At 41.7% G+C, this 15,228-nt stretch overlaps 63 pseudogenes; all 63 read right to left on the bottom strand.

Moving 5' to 3' along the window:
* Positions 1 to 40: 40 nt before the first annotated feature.
* LOC142733968 (5S ribosomal RNA) lies at positions 41 to 159 on the bottom strand (annotated as a pseudogene).
* A 67-nt stretch (positions 160 to 226) lies between these two features.
* LOC142734070 (5S ribosomal RNA) lies at positions 227 to 345 on the bottom strand (annotated as a pseudogene).
* A 67-nt stretch (positions 346 to 412) lies between these two features.
* On the bottom strand, positions 413 to 531 carry LOC142733669 (5S ribosomal RNA; annotated as a pseudogene).
* Positions 532 to 598: 67 nt separating this feature from the next.
* Positions 599 to 717, bottom strand: LOC142733960 (5S ribosomal RNA; annotated as a pseudogene).
* Positions 718 to 784: 67 nt separating this feature from the next.
* Positions 785 to 903, bottom strand: LOC142734134 (5S ribosomal RNA; annotated as a pseudogene).
* A 67-nt stretch (positions 904 to 970) lies between these two features.
* On the bottom strand, positions 971 to 1,089 carry LOC142733794 (5S ribosomal RNA; annotated as a pseudogene).
* A 245-nt stretch (positions 1,090 to 1,334) lies between these two features.
* On the bottom strand, positions 1,335 to 1,453 carry LOC142733840 (5S ribosomal RNA; annotated as a pseudogene).
* A 67-nt stretch (positions 1,454 to 1,520) lies between these two features.
* On the bottom strand, positions 1,521 to 1,639 carry LOC142734028 (5S ribosomal RNA; annotated as a pseudogene).
* A 252-nt stretch (positions 1,640 to 1,891) lies between these two features.
* On the bottom strand, positions 1,892 to 2,010 carry LOC142734115 (5S ribosomal RNA; annotated as a pseudogene).
* A 67-nt stretch (positions 2,011 to 2,077) lies between these two features.
* On the bottom strand, positions 2,078 to 2,196 carry LOC142733721 (5S ribosomal RNA; annotated as a pseudogene).
* Positions 2,197 to 2,263: 67 nt separating this feature from the next.
* LOC142734192 (5S ribosomal RNA) lies at positions 2,264 to 2,382 on the bottom strand (annotated as a pseudogene).
* Positions 2,383 to 2,449: 67 nt separating this feature from the next.
* LOC142733682 (5S ribosomal RNA) lies at positions 2,450 to 2,568 on the bottom strand (annotated as a pseudogene).
* A 67-nt stretch (positions 2,569 to 2,635) lies between these two features.
* LOC142733993 (5S ribosomal RNA) lies at positions 2,636 to 2,754 on the bottom strand (annotated as a pseudogene).
* A 67-nt stretch (positions 2,755 to 2,821) lies between these two features.
* Positions 2,822 to 2,940, bottom strand: LOC142733783 (5S ribosomal RNA; annotated as a pseudogene).
* Positions 2,941 to 3,007: 67 nt separating this feature from the next.
* On the bottom strand, positions 3,008 to 3,126 carry LOC142733720 (5S ribosomal RNA; annotated as a pseudogene).
* A 66-nt stretch (positions 3,127 to 3,192) lies between these two features.
* On the bottom strand, positions 3,193 to 3,311 carry LOC142734006 (5S ribosomal RNA; annotated as a pseudogene).
* Positions 3,312 to 3,378: 67 nt separating this feature from the next.
* LOC142733931 (5S ribosomal RNA) lies at positions 3,379 to 3,497 on the bottom strand (annotated as a pseudogene).
* A 68-nt stretch (positions 3,498 to 3,565) lies between these two features.
* LOC142733696 (5S ribosomal RNA) lies at positions 3,566 to 3,684 on the bottom strand (annotated as a pseudogene).
* A 68-nt stretch (positions 3,685 to 3,752) lies between these two features.
* Positions 3,753 to 3,871, bottom strand: LOC142733832 (5S ribosomal RNA; annotated as a pseudogene).
* Positions 3,872 to 3,938: 67 nt separating this feature from the next.
* On the bottom strand, positions 3,939 to 4,057 carry LOC142734052 (5S ribosomal RNA; annotated as a pseudogene).
* Positions 4,058 to 4,316: 259 nt separating this feature from the next.
* On the bottom strand, positions 4,317 to 4,435 carry LOC142733703 (5S ribosomal RNA; annotated as a pseudogene).
* Positions 4,436 to 4,502: 67 nt separating this feature from the next.
* On the bottom strand, positions 4,503 to 4,621 carry LOC142733624 (5S ribosomal RNA; annotated as a pseudogene).
* Positions 4,622 to 4,688: 67 nt separating this feature from the next.
* On the bottom strand, positions 4,689 to 4,807 carry LOC142733981 (5S ribosomal RNA; annotated as a pseudogene).
* Positions 4,808 to 4,874: 67 nt separating this feature from the next.
* LOC142733927 (5S ribosomal RNA) lies at positions 4,875 to 4,993 on the bottom strand (annotated as a pseudogene).
* A 66-nt stretch (positions 4,994 to 5,059) lies between these two features.
* On the bottom strand, positions 5,060 to 5,178 carry LOC142734036 (5S ribosomal RNA; annotated as a pseudogene).
* A 67-nt stretch (positions 5,179 to 5,245) lies between these two features.
* LOC142733761 (5S ribosomal RNA) lies at positions 5,246 to 5,364 on the bottom strand (annotated as a pseudogene).
* Positions 5,365 to 5,431: 67 nt separating this feature from the next.
* LOC142734014 (5S ribosomal RNA) lies at positions 5,432 to 5,550 on the bottom strand (annotated as a pseudogene).
* Positions 5,551 to 5,617: 67 nt separating this feature from the next.
* LOC142733890 (5S ribosomal RNA) lies at positions 5,618 to 5,736 on the bottom strand (annotated as a pseudogene).
* A 67-nt stretch (positions 5,737 to 5,803) lies between these two features.
* LOC142734022 (5S ribosomal RNA) lies at positions 5,804 to 5,922 on the bottom strand (annotated as a pseudogene).
* A 253-nt stretch (positions 5,923 to 6,175) lies between these two features.
* Positions 6,176 to 6,294, bottom strand: LOC142733659 (5S ribosomal RNA; annotated as a pseudogene).
* A 253-nt stretch (positions 6,295 to 6,547) lies between these two features.
* On the bottom strand, positions 6,548 to 6,666 carry LOC142733885 (5S ribosomal RNA; annotated as a pseudogene).
* A 67-nt stretch (positions 6,667 to 6,733) lies between these two features.
* Positions 6,734 to 6,852, bottom strand: LOC142733675 (5S ribosomal RNA; annotated as a pseudogene).
* A 67-nt stretch (positions 6,853 to 6,919) lies between these two features.
* On the bottom strand, positions 6,920 to 7,038 carry LOC142733719 (5S ribosomal RNA; annotated as a pseudogene).
* Positions 7,039 to 7,105: 67 nt separating this feature from the next.
* LOC142733695 (5S ribosomal RNA) lies at positions 7,106 to 7,224 on the bottom strand (annotated as a pseudogene).
* Positions 7,225 to 7,291: 67 nt separating this feature from the next.
* On the bottom strand, positions 7,292 to 7,410 carry LOC142733777 (5S ribosomal RNA; annotated as a pseudogene).
* A 67-nt stretch (positions 7,411 to 7,477) lies between these two features.
* LOC142734072 (5S ribosomal RNA) lies at positions 7,478 to 7,596 on the bottom strand (annotated as a pseudogene).
* Positions 7,597 to 7,849: 253 nt separating this feature from the next.
* On the bottom strand, positions 7,850 to 7,968 carry LOC142733809 (5S ribosomal RNA; annotated as a pseudogene).
* A 67-nt stretch (positions 7,969 to 8,035) lies between these two features.
* On the bottom strand, positions 8,036 to 8,154 carry LOC142733834 (5S ribosomal RNA; annotated as a pseudogene).
* Positions 8,155 to 8,407: 253 nt separating this feature from the next.
* On the bottom strand, positions 8,408 to 8,526 carry LOC142733839 (5S ribosomal RNA; annotated as a pseudogene).
* A 67-nt stretch (positions 8,527 to 8,593) lies between these two features.
* LOC142734203 (5S ribosomal RNA) lies at positions 8,594 to 8,712 on the bottom strand (annotated as a pseudogene).
* A 67-nt stretch (positions 8,713 to 8,779) lies between these two features.
* LOC142734047 (5S ribosomal RNA) lies at positions 8,780 to 8,899 on the bottom strand (annotated as a pseudogene).
* Positions 8,900 to 9,525: 626 nt separating this feature from the next.
* LOC142733925 (5S ribosomal RNA) lies at positions 9,526 to 9,644 on the bottom strand (annotated as a pseudogene).
* A 67-nt stretch (positions 9,645 to 9,711) lies between these two features.
* LOC142733921 (5S ribosomal RNA) lies at positions 9,712 to 9,830 on the bottom strand (annotated as a pseudogene).
* Positions 9,831 to 9,897: 67 nt separating this feature from the next.
* LOC142733969 (5S ribosomal RNA) lies at positions 9,898 to 10,016 on the bottom strand (annotated as a pseudogene).
* Positions 10,017 to 10,083: 67 nt separating this feature from the next.
* On the bottom strand, positions 10,084 to 10,202 carry LOC142733934 (5S ribosomal RNA; annotated as a pseudogene).
* A 67-nt stretch (positions 10,203 to 10,269) lies between these two features.
* Positions 10,270 to 10,388, bottom strand: LOC142733918 (5S ribosomal RNA; annotated as a pseudogene).
* Positions 10,389 to 10,455: 67 nt separating this feature from the next.
* On the bottom strand, positions 10,456 to 10,574 carry LOC142733795 (5S ribosomal RNA; annotated as a pseudogene).
* Positions 10,575 to 10,641: 67 nt separating this feature from the next.
* Positions 10,642 to 10,760, bottom strand: LOC142733797 (5S ribosomal RNA; annotated as a pseudogene).
* Positions 10,761 to 10,827: 67 nt separating this feature from the next.
* Positions 10,828 to 10,946, bottom strand: LOC142733718 (5S ribosomal RNA; annotated as a pseudogene).
* Positions 10,947 to 11,013: 67 nt separating this feature from the next.
* On the bottom strand, positions 11,014 to 11,132 carry LOC142733863 (5S ribosomal RNA; annotated as a pseudogene).
* A 67-nt stretch (positions 11,133 to 11,199) lies between these two features.
* LOC142734195 (5S ribosomal RNA) lies at positions 11,200 to 11,318 on the bottom strand (annotated as a pseudogene).
* A 439-nt stretch (positions 11,319 to 11,757) lies between these two features.
* LOC142733676 (5S ribosomal RNA) lies at positions 11,758 to 11,876 on the bottom strand (annotated as a pseudogene).
* A 253-nt stretch (positions 11,877 to 12,129) lies between these two features.
* Positions 12,130 to 12,248, bottom strand: LOC142733940 (5S ribosomal RNA; annotated as a pseudogene).
* Positions 12,249 to 12,315: 67 nt separating this feature from the next.
* Positions 12,316 to 12,434, bottom strand: LOC142733681 (5S ribosomal RNA; annotated as a pseudogene).
* A 253-nt stretch (positions 12,435 to 12,687) lies between these two features.
* LOC142733957 (5S ribosomal RNA) lies at positions 12,688 to 12,806 on the bottom strand (annotated as a pseudogene).
* A 67-nt stretch (positions 12,807 to 12,873) lies between these two features.
* LOC142734106 (5S ribosomal RNA) lies at positions 12,874 to 12,992 on the bottom strand (annotated as a pseudogene).
* Positions 12,993 to 13,059: 67 nt separating this feature from the next.
* On the bottom strand, positions 13,060 to 13,178 carry LOC142734147 (5S ribosomal RNA; annotated as a pseudogene).
* Positions 13,179 to 13,245: 67 nt separating this feature from the next.
* On the bottom strand, positions 13,246 to 13,364 carry LOC142733857 (5S ribosomal RNA; annotated as a pseudogene).
* A 253-nt stretch (positions 13,365 to 13,617) lies between these two features.
* Positions 13,618 to 13,736, bottom strand: LOC142733995 (5S ribosomal RNA; annotated as a pseudogene).
* Positions 13,737 to 13,803: 67 nt separating this feature from the next.
* On the bottom strand, positions 13,804 to 13,922 carry LOC142733945 (5S ribosomal RNA; annotated as a pseudogene).
* A 67-nt stretch (positions 13,923 to 13,989) lies between these two features.
* Positions 13,990 to 14,108, bottom strand: LOC142733837 (5S ribosomal RNA; annotated as a pseudogene).
* A 439-nt stretch (positions 14,109 to 14,547) lies between these two features.
* Positions 14,548 to 14,666, bottom strand: LOC142733717 (5S ribosomal RNA; annotated as a pseudogene).
* A 67-nt stretch (positions 14,667 to 14,733) lies between these two features.
* Positions 14,734 to 14,852, bottom strand: LOC142734169 (5S ribosomal RNA; annotated as a pseudogene).
* Between the last annotated feature and the right edge of the window lie 376 nt (positions 14,853 to 15,228).

The following is a 15,228-nucleotide window of genomic DNA, read 5'->3' as shown; positions in this document are numbered from 1 at the left end:
TTAATCGATTGTGAAACAAAATCTAAACGACATAATAAAAATTCAACCGCACCACAGATTCCCAGACAGTCTCCCACACTGGTACTAGCGAGGCCTTAAGCTGTGTAACTTCTGCGATCTGACGAGAGCAGGCACATTCAGCTTAGAATGGCCATTGACATTAAAAGCCTTAATCCATACTCCTATTTAATCTATTGTGAAACAAAATCTAAACAACATAATAAAAAGTCGACCGCACCACGGATTCCCAGACAGTCTCCCACACTGGTACTAGCGAGGCCTTAAGCTGTGTAACTTCTGCGATCTGACGAGAGCAGGGACATTCAGCTTAGAGTGGCCATTGACATTAAGTGCTTTAATACATAGCCCTTTTTAATCGATTGTGAAACAAAATCTAAACGACATAATAAAAATTCAACCGCACCACGGATTCCCAGACAGTCTCCCACACTGGTACTAGCGAGGCGTTAAGCTGTGTAACTTCTGCGATCTAACGAGAGCAGGCACATTCAGCTTAGAATGGCCATTGACATTAAATGCTTTAATCCATAGTCCTTTTTAATCGATTGTGAAACAACATCTAAACGACATAATAAAAAGTCAACCGCACCACGGATTCCCAGACAGTCTCCCACACTGGTACTAGCGAGGCCTTAAGCTGTGTAACTTCTGCGATCTGACGAGAGCAGGCACATTCAGCTTAGAATGGGCATTGACATTAAAATCCTTAATCCATACTCCTATTTAATCGATTGTGAAACAAAATCTAAACGACATAATAAAAAGGCAACCGCACCACGGATTCCCAGACAGTCTCCCACACTGGTACTAGCGAGGCCTTAAGCTGTGTAACTTCTGCAGTCTGACGAGAGCAGGCACATTCAGCTTAGAATGGCCATTGACATTAAATGCTTTAATCCATAGTCCTTTTTAATCGATTGTGAAACAAAATCTAAACAACATAATAAAAAGTCAACCGCACCACGGATTCCCAGACAGTTTCCCACACTGGTACTAGCGAGGCCTTAAACTGTGTAACTTCTGCGTTCTGACGAGAGCAGGCACATTCAGCTTAGAATGGCCATTGACGTTTAATCCATAGTCCTTTTTAATCGATTGTGAAACAAAATCTAAACGACATAATAAAAAGTCATCCGCACCACGGATTCCCAGACAGTCTCCCACACTGGTACTAGCGAGGCGTTAAGCTGTGTAACTTCTGCGATCTAACGAGAGAAGGCACATTTAGCTTAGAATGGCCATTGACATTAAATGCTTTAATCCATAGTCCTTTTTAATCGATTGTGAAACAAAATCTAAACGACATAATAAAAAGTCAACCGCACCACGGATTCCCAGACAGTCTCCCACACTGGTACTAGCGAGGCCTTAAGCTGTGTAACTTCTGCGATCTGACGAGAGCAGACACATTCAGCTTAGAATGGCCATTGACATTAAATGCTTTAATCCATAGTCCTTTTTAATCGATTGTGAAACAAAATCTAAACGACATAATAAAAAGTCAACCGCACCACGGATTCCCAGACAGTCTCCCACACTGTTACTAGCGAGGCCTTAAGCTGTGTAACTTCTGCGATCTGACGAGAGCAGGGACATTCAGCTTAGAATGGCCATTGACATTAAATGCTTTAATCCATAGTCCTTTTTAATCGATTGTGAAACAAAATCAAAACGACATAATAAAAATTCAACCGCACCACGGATTCCCAGACAGTCTCCCACACTGGTACTAGCGAGGCCTTAAGCTGTGTAACTTCTGCGATCTGACGAGAGAAGCACATTCAGCTTAGAATGGCCATTGACGTTAAATGCTTTAATCCATAGTCCTATTTAATCTATTGTGAAACAAAATCTAAACGACATAATAAAAAGTCAACCGCACCACGGATTCCCAGACAGTCTCCCACACTGGTACTAGCGAGGCGTTAAGCTGTGTAACTTCTGCGATCTAACGAGAGCAGGCACATTCAGCTTAGAATGGCCATTGACATTACATGCTTTAATCCATAGTCCTTTTTAATCGATTGTGAAACAAAATCTAAACGACATAATAAAAAGTCAACCGCACCACGGATTCCCAGACAGTCTCCCACACTGGTACTAGCGAGGCCTTAAGCTGTGTAACTTCTGCGATCTGACGAGAGCAGGGACATTCAGCTTAGAATGGCCATTGACATTAAATGCTTTAATCCATAGTCCTTTTTAATCGATTGTGAAACAAAATCTAAACAACATAATAAAAATTCAACCGCACCACGGATTCCCAGACAGTCTCCCACACTGGTACTAGCGAGGCCTTAAGCTGTGTAACTTCTGCGATTTGACGAGAGCAGGCACATTCAGCTTAGAATGGCCATTGACGTTAAATGCTTTAATCCATAGTCCTATTTAATCTATTGTGAAACAAAATCTAAACGACATAATAAAAAGTCAACCGCACCACGGATTCCCAGACAGTCTCCCACACTGGTACTAGCGAGGCGTTAAGCTGTGTAACTTCTGTGATCTAACGAGAGCAGGCACATTCAGCTTAGAATGGCCATTGACATTAAATGCTTTAATTCATAGTCCTTTTTAATCGATTGTGAAACAAAATCTAAACGACATAATAAAAAGTCAACCGCACCACGGATTCCCAGACAGTCTCCCACACTGGTACTAGCGAGGCCTTAAGCTGTGTAACTTCTGCGATCTGACGAGAGCAGGCACATTCAGCTTAGAATGGCCATTGACATTAAATGCGTTAATCCATAGTCCTTTTTAATCGATTGTGAAACAAAATCTAAATGACATAATAAAAAGTCAACCGCACCACGGATTCCCAGACAGTCTCCCACACTGGTACTAACGAGGCCTTAAGCTGTGTAACTTCTGCGATCTGACGAGAGCAGGCACATTCAGCTTAGAATGGCCATTGCCATTAAAAGCCTTAATCCATAGTCCTATTTAATCTATTGTGAAACAAAATCTAAACAACATAATAAAAAGTCAACCGCACCACGGATTCCCAGACAGTCTCCCACACTGGTACTAGCGAGGCCTTAAGCTGTGTAACTTCTGCGATCTGACGAGAGCAGGGACATTCAGCTTAGAATGGCCATTGACATTAAATGCTTAATCCATAGTCCTTTTTAATCGATTGTGAAACAAAATCTAAACGACATAATAAAAAGTCAACCGCACCACGGATTCCCAGACAGTCTCCAACACTGGTACTAGCGAGGCTTTAAGCTGTGTAACTTCTGCGTTCTGACGAGAGCAGGCACATTCAGCTTAGAATGGCCATTGACGTTAAATGCTTTAATCCATAGTCCTATTTAATCTATTGTGAAACAAAATCTAAACGACATAATAAAAAGGCAACCGCACCACGGATTCCCAGACAGTCTCCCACACTGGTACTAGCAAGGCCTTAAGCTGTGTAACTTCTGCGATCTGACGAGAGCAGGCACATTCAGCTTAGAATGGCCATTGACATTAAATGCTTTTCATCCATAGTCCTTTTTAATTGATTGTGAAACAAAATCTAAACGACATAATAAAAAGTCAACTGCACCACGGATTCCCAGACAGTCTCCCACACTGGTACTAGCGAGGCCTTAAGCTGTGTAACTTCTGCGATCTGACGAGAGCAGGCACATTCAGCTTAGAATGGCCATTGACAATAAATGCTTTAATCCATAGTCCTTTTTAATCGATTGTGAAACAAAATCTAAACGACATAATAAAAAAGTCAACCGCACCACGGATTCCCAGACAGTCTCCCACACTGGTACTAGCAAGGCCTTAAGCTGTGTAACTTCTGCGATCTGACGAGAGCAGGGACATTCAGCTTAGAATGGCCATTGACATTAAATGCTTTAATCCATAGTCCTTTTTAATCGATTGTGAAACAAAATCTAAACGACATAATAAAAATTCCACCGCACCACGGATTCCCAGACAGTCTCCCACACTGGTACTAGCGAGGCCTTAAGCTGTGTAACTTCTGCGATCTGACGAGAGCAGGCACATTCAGCTTAGAATGGCCATTGACGTTAAATGCTTTAATCCATAGTCCTATTTAATCTATTGTGAAACTAAATCTTAACGACATAATAAAAAGTCAACCACACCACGGATTCCCAGACAGTCTCCCACACTGGTACTAGTGAGGCGTTAAGCTGAGTAACTTCTGCGATCTAACGAGAGCAGGCACATTCAGCTTAGAATTGCCATTGCCGTTGACACTAAATGCTTTAATCCATAGTCCTTTTTAATCGATTGTGAAACAAAATCTAAACGACATAATAAAAAGTCAACCGCACCACGGATTCCCAGACAGTCTCCCACACTAGTACTAGCGAGGCCTTAAGCTGTGTAACTTCTGCGATCTAACGAGAGCAGGCACATTCAGCTTAGAATGGCCATTGACATTAAATGCTTTAATCCATAGTCCTTTTTAATCGATTGTGAAACAAAATCTAAACGACATAATAAAAAGTCAACCGCACCACGGATTCCCAGACAGTCTCCCACACTGGTACTAACGAGGCCTTAAGCTGTGTAACTTCTCCGATCTGACGAGAGCAGGCACATTCAGCTTAGAATGGCCATTGCCATTAAAAGCCTTAATCCATAGTCATATTTAATCTATTGTGAAACAAAATCTAAACAACATAATAAAAAGTCAACCGCACCACGGATTCCCAGACAGTCTCCCACACTGGTACTAGCGAGGCCTTAAGCTGTGTAACTTCTGCGATCTGACGAGAGCAGGCACATTCAGCTTAGAATGGCCATTGACATTAAATGCTTTAATCCATAGTCCTTTTTAATCGATTGTGAAACAAAATCTAAACAACATAATAAAAAGTCAACCGCACCACGGATTCCCAGACAGTCTCCCACACTAGTACTAGCGAGGCCTTAAGCTGTGTAACTTCTGCGATTTGACGAGAGCAGGCACATTCAGCTTAGAATGGCCATTGACATTAAATGCTTAATCCATAGTCCTTTTTAATCGATTGTGAAACAAAATCTAAACGACATAATAAAAATTCTACCGCACCACGGATTCCCAGACAGTCTCCAACACTGGTACTAGCGAGGCCTTAAGCTGTGTAACTTCTGCGTTCTGACGAGAGCAGGCACATTCAGCTTAGAATGGCCATTGACGTTAAATGCTTTAATCCATAGTCCTATTTAATCTATTGTGAAACAAAATCTAAACGACATAATAAAAAGTCAACCGCACCACGGATTCCCAGACAGTCTCCCACACTGGTACTAGCAAGGCCTTAAGCTGTGTAACTTCTGCGATCTGACGAGAGCAGGCACATTCAGCTTAGAATGGCCATTGACATTAAATGTTTTAATCCATAGTCCTTTTTAATTGATTGTGAAACAAAATCTAAACGACATAATAAAAAGTCAACCGCACCACGGATTCCCAGACAGTCTACCACACTGGTACTAGCGAGGCCTTAAGCTGTGTAACTTTTGCGATCTGACGAGAGCAGGCACATTCAGCTTAGAATGGCCATTGACAATAAATGCTTTAATCCATAGTCCTTTTTAATCGATTGTGAAACAAAATCTAAACGACATAATAAAAAGTCAACCGCACCACGGATTCCCAGACAGTCTCCCACACTGGTACTAGCGAGGCCTTAAGCTGTGTAATTTCTGCGATCTGACGAGAGCAGGGACATTCAGCTTAAAATGGCCATTGACATTAAATGCTTTAATCCATAGTCCTTTTTAATCGATTGTGAAACAAAATCTAAACGACATAATAAAAATTCAACCGCACCACGGATTCCCAGACAGTCTCCCACACTAATACTAGCGAGGCCTTAAGCTGTGTAACTTCTGCGATCTGACGAGAGCAGGCACATTCAGCTTAGAATGGCCATTGACGTTAAATACTTTAATCCATAGTCCTATTTAATCTATTGTGAAACTAAATCTTAACGACATAATAAAAAGTCAACCACACCACGGATTCCCAGACAGTCTCCCACACTAGTACTAGTGAGGCGTTAAGCTGTGTAACTCCTGCGATCTAACGAGAGCAGGCACATTCAGCTTAGAATTGCCATTGACATTAAATGCTTTAATCCATAATCCTTTTTAATCGATTGTGAAACAAAATCTAAACGACATAATAAAAAGACAACCTCACCACGGATTCCCAGACAGTCTCCCACACTGGTACTAGCGAGGCCTTAAGCTGTGTAACTTCTGCGATCTGACAAGAGCAGGCACATTCAGCTTAGAATGGCCATTGACGTTAAATGCTTTAATCCATAGTCCTATTTAATCTATTGTGAAACAAAATCTAAACGACATAATAAAAAGGCAACCGCACCACGGATTCACAGACAGTCTCCCACACTGGTACTAGTGAGGCGTTAAGCTGTGTAACTTCTGCGATCTAACGAGAGCAGGCACATTCAGCTTAGAATGGCCATTGACATTAAATGCTTTAATCCATAGTCCTTTTTAATCGATTGTGAAACAAAATCTAAACGATATAATAAAAAGTCAACCGCACCACGGATTCACAGACAGTCTCCCACACTGGTACTAGCGAGGCCTTAAGCTGTGTAACTTCTGCGATCTGACGAGAGCAGGCACGTTCAGCTTAGAATGGCCATTGACATTAAAAGCCTTAATCCATAGTCCTATTTAATCTATTGTGAAACAAAATCTAAACAACATAATAAAAATTCAACCACACCACGGATTCCCAGACAGTCTCCCACACTGGTACTAGCAAGGCCTTAAGCTGTGTAACTTCTGCGATCTGACGAGAGCAGACACATTCAGCTTAGAATGGCCATTGACATTAAATGCTTTAATCCATAGTCCTTTTTAATCGATTGTGAAACAAAATCTAAACGACATAATAAAAAGTCAACCGCACCACGGATTCCCAGACAGTCTCCCACACTGGTACTAGCGAGGCCTTAAGCTGTGTAACTTCTGCGATCTGACGAGAGCAGGGACATTCAGCTTAGAATGGCCATTGACATTAAATGCTTTAATCCATAGTCCTTTTTAATCGATTGTGAAACAAAATCTAAACGACATAATAAAAAGTCAACCGCACCACGGATTCCCAGACAGTCTCCCACACTGGTACTAGCGAGGCCTTAAGCTGTGTAACTTCTGCGATCTGACGAGAGCAGGCACATCCAGCTTAGAATGGCCATTGACATTAAATGCTTTAATCCATAGTCCTTTTTAATCGATTGTGAAACAAAATCTAAACGACATAATAAAAAGTCAACCGCACCACGGATTCCCAGACAGTCTCCCACACTGGTACTAGCGAGGCCTTAAGCTGTGTAACTTCTGCGATCTGACGAGAGCAGGCACATCCAGCTTAGAATGGCCATAGACATTAAATGCTTTAATCCATAGTCCTTTTTAATCGATTGTGAAACAAAATCTAAACGACATAATAAAAAGTCAACCGCACCACGGATTCCCAGACAGTCTCCCACACTGGTACTAGCGAGGCCTTAAGCTGTGTAACTTCCGCAATCTGACGAGAGCAGGGACATTCAGCTTAGAATGGCCATTGACATTAAATGCTTTAATCCATAGTCCTATTTAATCTATTGTGAAACAAAATCTAAACGACATAATAAAAAGTCAACCGCACCACGGATTCCCAGACAGTCTCCCACACTGGTACTAGCGAGGCGTTAAGCTGTGTAATTTCTGCGATCTAACGAGAGAAGGCACATTCAGCTTAGAATGGCCATTGACATTAAAAGCTTTAATCCATAGTCCTTTTTAATCGATTGTGAAACAAAATCTAAACGACATAATAAAAAGTCAACCGCACCACGAATTCCCAGACAGTCTCCCACACTGGTACTAGCGAGGCCTTAAGCTGTGTAACTTCTGCGATCTGACGAGAGCAGGCACATTCAGCTTAGAATGGCCATTGACATTAAAAGCCTTAATCCATAGTCCTATTTAATCGATTGTGAAACAAAATCTAAACGACATAATAAAAGGTCAACAGCACCACGGATTCCCAGACAGTCTCCCACACTGGTACTAGCGAGGCCTTAAGCTGTGTAACGTCTGCGATCTGACGAGAGCAGGGACATTCAGCTTAGAATGGCCATTGACATTAAATGCTTTAATCCATAGTCATTTTTAATCGATTGTGAAACAAAATCTAAACGACATAATAAAAAGTCAACCGCACCACGGATTCCCAGACAGTCTCCCACACTGGTACTAGCGAGGCGTTAAGCTGTGTAACTTCTGCGATCTAACGAGAGAAGGCACATTCAGCTTAGAATGGCCATTGACATTAAATGCTTTAATCCATTGTCCTTTTTAATCGATTGTGAAACAAAATCTAAACGACATAATAAAAAGTCAACTGCACCACAAATTCCCAGACAGTCTCCCACACTGGTACTAGCAAGGCCTTAAGCTGTGTAACTTCTGCGATCTGACGAGAGCAGGCACATTCAGCTTAGAATGGCCATTGACATTAAAAGCCTTAATCCATAGTCCTTTTTAATCGATTGTGAAACAAAATCTAAACAACATAATAAAAAGTCAACCGCACCATGGATTCCCAGACAGTCTCCCACACTGGTACTAGCGAGGCCTTAAGCTGTGTAACTTCTGCGATCTGACCAGAGCAGGCACATTCAGCTTAGAATGGCCATTGACATTAAATGCTTTAATCCATAGTCCTTTTTAATCGATTGTGAAACAAAATCTAAACGACATAATAAAAAGTCAACCGCACCACGGATTCCCAGACAGTCTCCCACACTGGTACTAGCGAAGGCCTTAAGCTGTGTAACTTCTGCGATCTGACGAGAGCAGGCACATTCAGCTTAGAATGGCCATTGACATTAAAAGCCTTAATCCATAGTCCTATTTAATCTATTGTGAAACAAAATCTAAACAACATAATAAAAAGTCAACCGTACCACGGATTCCCAGACAGTCTCCCACACTGGTACTAGCGAGGCCTTAAGCTGTGTAACTTCTAGCGATCTGACGAGAGCAGGGACATTCAGCTTAGAATGGCCATTGACAGTAAATGTTTTAATCCATAGTCCTTTTTAATCGATTGTGAAACAAAATCTAAACGACATAATAACAATTCAACCGCACCACGGATTCCCAGACAGTCTCACACACTGGTACTAGCGAGGCCTTAAGCTGTGTAACTTCTGCGTTCTGACGAGAGGAGGCACATTCAGCTTAGAATGGCCATTGACAGTAAATGCTTTAATCCATAGTCCTATTTAATCTATTGTGAAACAAAATCTAAACGACATAATAAAAAGTCAACCGCACCATGGATTCCAAGACAGTCTCCCACACTGGTACTAGCGAGGCGTTAAGCTGTGTAACTTCTGCGATCTAACGAGAGAAGGTACATTCAGCTTAGAATGGCCATTCACATTAAATGCTTTAATCCATAGTCCTTTTTAATCGATTGTGAAACAAAATCTAAACGACATAATAAAAAGTCAACTGCACCACGAATTCCCAGACAGTCTCCCACACTGGTACTAGCGAGGCCTTAGGCTGTGTAACTTCTGCGATCTAACGAGAGCAGGCACATTCAGCTTAGAATGGCCATTGACATTAAAAGCCTTAATCCATAGTCCTTTTTAATCGATTGTGAAACAAAATCTAAACAACATAATAAAAAGTCAACCGCACCATGGATTCCCAGACAGTCTCCCACACTGGTACTAGCGAGGCCTTAAGCTGTGTAACTTCTGCGATCTGACGAGAGCAGGCACATTCAGCTTAGAATGGCCATTGACATTAAATGCTTTAATCCATAGTCCTTTTTAATCGATTGTGAAACAAAATCTAAACGACATAATAAAAAGTCAACCGCACCACGGATTCCCAGACAGTCTCCCACACTGGTACTAGCGAGGCCTTAAGCTGTGTAACTTCTGCGATCTGACGAGAGCAGGCACATTCAGCTTAGAATGGCCATTGACATTAAAAGCCTTAATCCATAGTCCTATTTAATCTATTTTGAAACATAATCTAAACAACATAATAAAAAGTCAACCGCACCACGGATTCCCAGACAGTCTCCCACACTGGTACTAGCGAGGCCTTAAGCTGTGTAACTTCTGCGATCTGACGAGAGCAGGGACATTCAGTTTAGAATGGCCATTGACATTAAATGCTTTAATCCATAGTCCTTTTTAATCGATTGTGAAACAAAATCTAAACGACATAATAAAAATTCAACCGCACCACGGATTCCCAGACAGTCTCCCACACTGGTACTAGCGAGGCCTTAAGCTGTGTAACTTCTGCGTTCTGACGAGAGCAGGCACATTCAGCTTAGAATGGCCACTGACGTTAAATGCTTTAATCCATAGTCCTATTTAATCTATTGTGAAACAAAATCTAAACGACATAATAAAAAGTCAACCGCACCACGGATTCCCAGACAGTCTCCCACACTGGTACTAGCGAGGCCTTAAGCTGTGTAACTTCTGCGATCTGACGAGAGCAGGCACATTCAGCTTAGAATGGCCATTGAACTTAAACGCTTTAATCCATAGTCCTTTTTAATCGATTGTGAAACAAAATCTAAACGACATAATAAAAAGTCAACCGCACCATGGATTCCCAGACAGTCTCCCACACTGGTACTAGCGAGGCCTTAAGCTGCGTAACTTCTGCGATCTGACGAGAGCAGGCACATTCAGCTTAGAATGGCCATTGACATTAAATGCTTTAATCCATAGTCCTTTTTAATCGATTGTGAAACAAAATCTAAATGACAAAATAAAAAGTCAACCGCACCACGGATTCCCAGACAGTCTCCCACACTGGTACTAGCGAGGCCTTAAGCTGTGTAACTTCTGCGATCTGACGAGAGCAGGGACATTCAGCTTAGAATGGCCATTGACATTAAATGCTTTAATCCATAGTCCTTTTTAATCGATTGTGAAACAAAATCTAAACGACATAATAAAAATTCAACCGCACCACGGATTCCCAGACAGTCTCCCACACTGGTACTAGCGAGGCCTTAAGCTGTGTAACTTCTGCGATCTGACGAGAGCAGGCACATTCAGCTTAGAATGGCCATTGACGTTAAATGCTTTAATCGATAGTCCTATTTAATCAATTGTGAAACAAAATCTAAACGACATAATAACAATTCAACCGCACCACGGATTCCCAGACAGTCTCCCACACTGGTACTAGCGAGGCCTTAAGCTGTGTAACTTCTGCGTTCTGACGAGAGAAGGCACATTCAGCTTAGAATGGCCATTGACAGTATATGCTTTAATCCATAGTCCTATTTAATCTATTGTGAAACAAAATCTAAACGACATAATAAAAAGTCAACCGCACCATGGATTCCAAGACAGTCTCCCACACTGGTACTAGCGAGGCCTTAAGCAGTGTAACTTCTGCGATTTGACAAGAGCAGGCACATTCAGCTTAGAATGGCCATTGACCTTAAATGCTTTAATCCATAGTCCTTTTTAATCGATTGTGAAACAAAATCTAAACGACATAATAAAAAGTCAACCGCACCACGGATTCCCAGACAGTCTCCCACACTGGTACTAGCGAGGGATTAAGCTGTGTAACTTCTGCGATCTGACGAGAGCAGGCACATTCAGCTTAGAATAGCCATTGACATTAAATGCTTTAATCCATAGTCCTTTTTAATCGATTGTGAAACAAAATCTAAACGACATAATAAAAAGTCAACCGCACCACGGATTCCCAGACAGTCTCCCACACTGGTACTAGCGAGGCCTTAAGCTGTGTAACTTCTGCGTTCTGACGAGAGCAGGCACATTCAGCTTAGAATGGCCATTGACGGTAAATGCTTTAATCCATAGTCCTATTTAATCTATTGTGAAACAAAATCTAAACGACATAATAAAAAATCAACCGCACCATGGATTCCCAGACAGTCTCCCACACTGGTACTAGCGAGGCCTTAAGCTGTGTAACTTCTGCGATTTGACGAGAGCAGGCACATTCAGCTTAGAATGGCTATTTACCTTAAATGCTTTAATCCATAGTCCTTTTTAATCGATTGTGAAACAAAATCTAAACGACATAATAAAAAGTCAACCGCACCACGGATTCCCAGACAGTCTCCCACACTGGTACTAGCGAGGGCTTAAGCTGTGTAACTTCTGCGATCTGACGAGAGCAGGAACATTCAGCTTAGAATGGCCATTGACCTTATATACTTTAATCCATAGTCCTTTTTAATCGATTGTGAAACAAAATCTAAACGACATAATAAAAATTCAACCGCAACACGGATTCCCAGACAGTCTCCCACACTGGTACTAGCGAGGCCTTTAGCTGTGTAACTTCTGCGATCTGACGAGAGCAGGCACATTCAGCTTAGAATGGCCATTGACGTTAAATGCTTTAATCGATAGTCCTATTTAATCTATTGTGAAACAAAATCTAAACGACATAATAAAAATTCAACCGCACCACGGATTCCCAGACCGTCTCCCACACTGGTACCAGCGAGGCCTTAAGCTGTGTAACTTCTGCGATCTGACGAGAGCGGGCACATTCAGCTTAGAATGGCCATTGACGTTACATGCTTTAATCCATAGTCCTATTTAATCTATTGTGAAACAAAATCTAAACGACATAATAAAAAGTCAACCGCACCACGGATTCCCAGACAGTCTCCCACACTGGTACTAGCGAGGCCTTAAGCTGTGTAACTTCTGCGATCTGACGAGAGCAGGCACATTCAGCTTAGAATGGCCATTGACATTAAATGCTTTAATCCATAGTCCTTTTTAATCGATTGTGAAACAAAATCTAAACGACATAATGAAAAGTCAACCGCACCACGGACTCCCAGACAGTCTCCCACACTGGTACTAGCGAGGCCTTAAGCTGTGTAACTTCTGCGTTCTGACGAGAGCAGGCACATTGAGCTTGGAATGGCCATTGACGTTAAATGCTTTAATCCATAGTCCTATTTAATCTATTGTGAAACAAAATCTAAACGACATAATAAAAATTCAACCGCACCACGGATTCCCAGACAGTCTCCCACACTGGTACTAGCGAGGCCTTAAGCTGTGTAACTTCTGCGATCTGACAAGAGCAGGCACATTCAGCTTAGAATGGCCATTGACATTAAATGCTTTAATCCATAGTCCTTTTTAATCGATTGTGAAACAAAATCTAAACGACATAATAAAAAGTCAACCGCACCACGGATTCCCAGACAGTCTCCCACACTGGTACTAGCGAGGCCTTAAGCTGTGTAACTTCTGCAATCTGACGAGAGCAGGCACATTCAGCTTAGAATGGCCATTGACATTAAATGCTTTAATCCATAGTCCTTTTTAATCAATTGTGAAACAAAATCTAAACGACATAATAAAAAGTCAACCGAACCACGGATTCCCAGACAGTCTTCCACACTGGTACTAGCGAGGCCTTAAGCTGTGTAACTTCTGCGATCTGACGATAGCAGGGACATTCAGCTTAGAATGGCCATTGACATTAAATGCTTTAATCCATAGTCCTTTTTAATCGATTGTGAAACAAAATCTAAACGACATAATAAAAATTCAACCGCACCACGGATTCCCAGACAGTCTCCCACACTGGTACTAGCGAAGCCTTAAGCTGTGTAACTTCTGCGATCTGACGAGAGCAGGCACATTCAGCTTAGAATGGCCATTGACGTTAAATGCTTTAATCCATAGTCCTATTTAATCTATTGTGAAACAAAATCTAAACGACATAATAAAAAGTCAACCGCACCACGGATTCCCAGACAGTCTCCCACACTGGTACTAGCGAGGCCTTAAGCTGTGTAACTTCTGCGATCTGACGAGAGCAGGCACATTCAGCTTAGAATGGCCATTGACATTAAATGTTTTAATCCATAGTCCTTTTTAATCGATTGTGAAAGAAAATCTAAACGACATAATAAAAAATCAACCGCACCACGGATTCCCAGACAGTCTCCCACACTGGTACTAGCGAGGCCTTAAGCTGTGTAACTTCTGCGATCTGACGAGAGCAGGGACATTCAGCTTAGAATGGCCATTGACATTAAATGCTTTAATCCATAGTCCTTTTTAATCGATTGTGAAACAAAATCTAAACGACATAATAAAAATTCCACCGCACCACGGATTCCCAGACTGTCTCCCACACTGGTACTAGCGAGGCGTTAAGCTGTGTAACTTCTGCGATCTGACGAGAGCAGGCACATTCAGCTTAGAATGGCCATTGACATTAAATGCTTTAATCCATAGTCCTTTTTAATCGATTGTGAAACAAAATCTAAACGACATAATAAAAAGTCAACCGCACCAAGGATTCCCAGACAGTCTCCCACACTGGTACTAGCAAGGCCTTAAGCTTTGTAACTTCTGCAATCTGACGAGATCAGGCACATTCAGCTTAGAATGGCCATTGACATTAAAAGCCTTAATCCATAGTCCTATTTAATCTATTGTGTAACAAAATCTAAACAACATAATAAAAAGTCAACCGCACCACGGATTCCCAGACAGTCTCCCACACTGGTACTAGCGAGGCCTTAAGCTGTGTAACTTCTGCGATCTGACGAGAGCAGGGACATTCAGCTTAGAATGGCCATTGACAGTAAATGTTTTAATCCATAGTCCTTTTTAATCGATTGTGAAACAAAATCTAAACGACATAATAACAATTCAACCGCACCACGGATTCCCAGACAGTCTCACACACTGGTACTAGCGAGGCCTTAAGCTGTGTAACTTCTGCGTTCTGACGAGAGCAGGCACATTCAGCTTAGAATGGCCATTGACAGTAAATGCTTTAATCCATAGTCCTATTTAATCTATTGTGAAACAAAATCTAAACGACATAATAAAAAGTCAACCGCACCATGGATTCCAAGACAGTCTCCCACACTGGTACTAGCGAGGCGTTAAGCTGTGTAACTTCTGCGATCTAATGAGAGAAGGTACATTCAGCTTAGAATGGCCATTCACATTAAATGCTTTAATCCATAGTCCTTTTTAATCAATTGTGAAACAAAATCTAAACGACATAATAAAAAGTCAACCGAACCACGGATTACCAGACAGTCTCCCACACTGGTACTAGCGAGGCCTTAAGCTGTGTAACTTCTGCGATCTGACGATAGCAGGGACATTCAGCTTAGAATGGCCATTGACATTA

The sequence above is a fragment of the Rhinoderma darwinii genome, unplaced genomic scaffold, assembly GCF_050947455.1.
Source record: "Rhinoderma darwinii isolate aRhiDar2 unplaced genomic scaffold, aRhiDar2.hap1 Scaffold_967, whole genome shotgun sequence".
NCBI classification, from domain to species: domain Eukaryota; kingdom Metazoa; phylum Chordata; class Amphibia; order Anura; family Rhinodermatidae; genus Rhinoderma; species Rhinoderma darwinii.
This window is presented reverse-complemented; position numbering and strand designations above follow the sequence as displayed.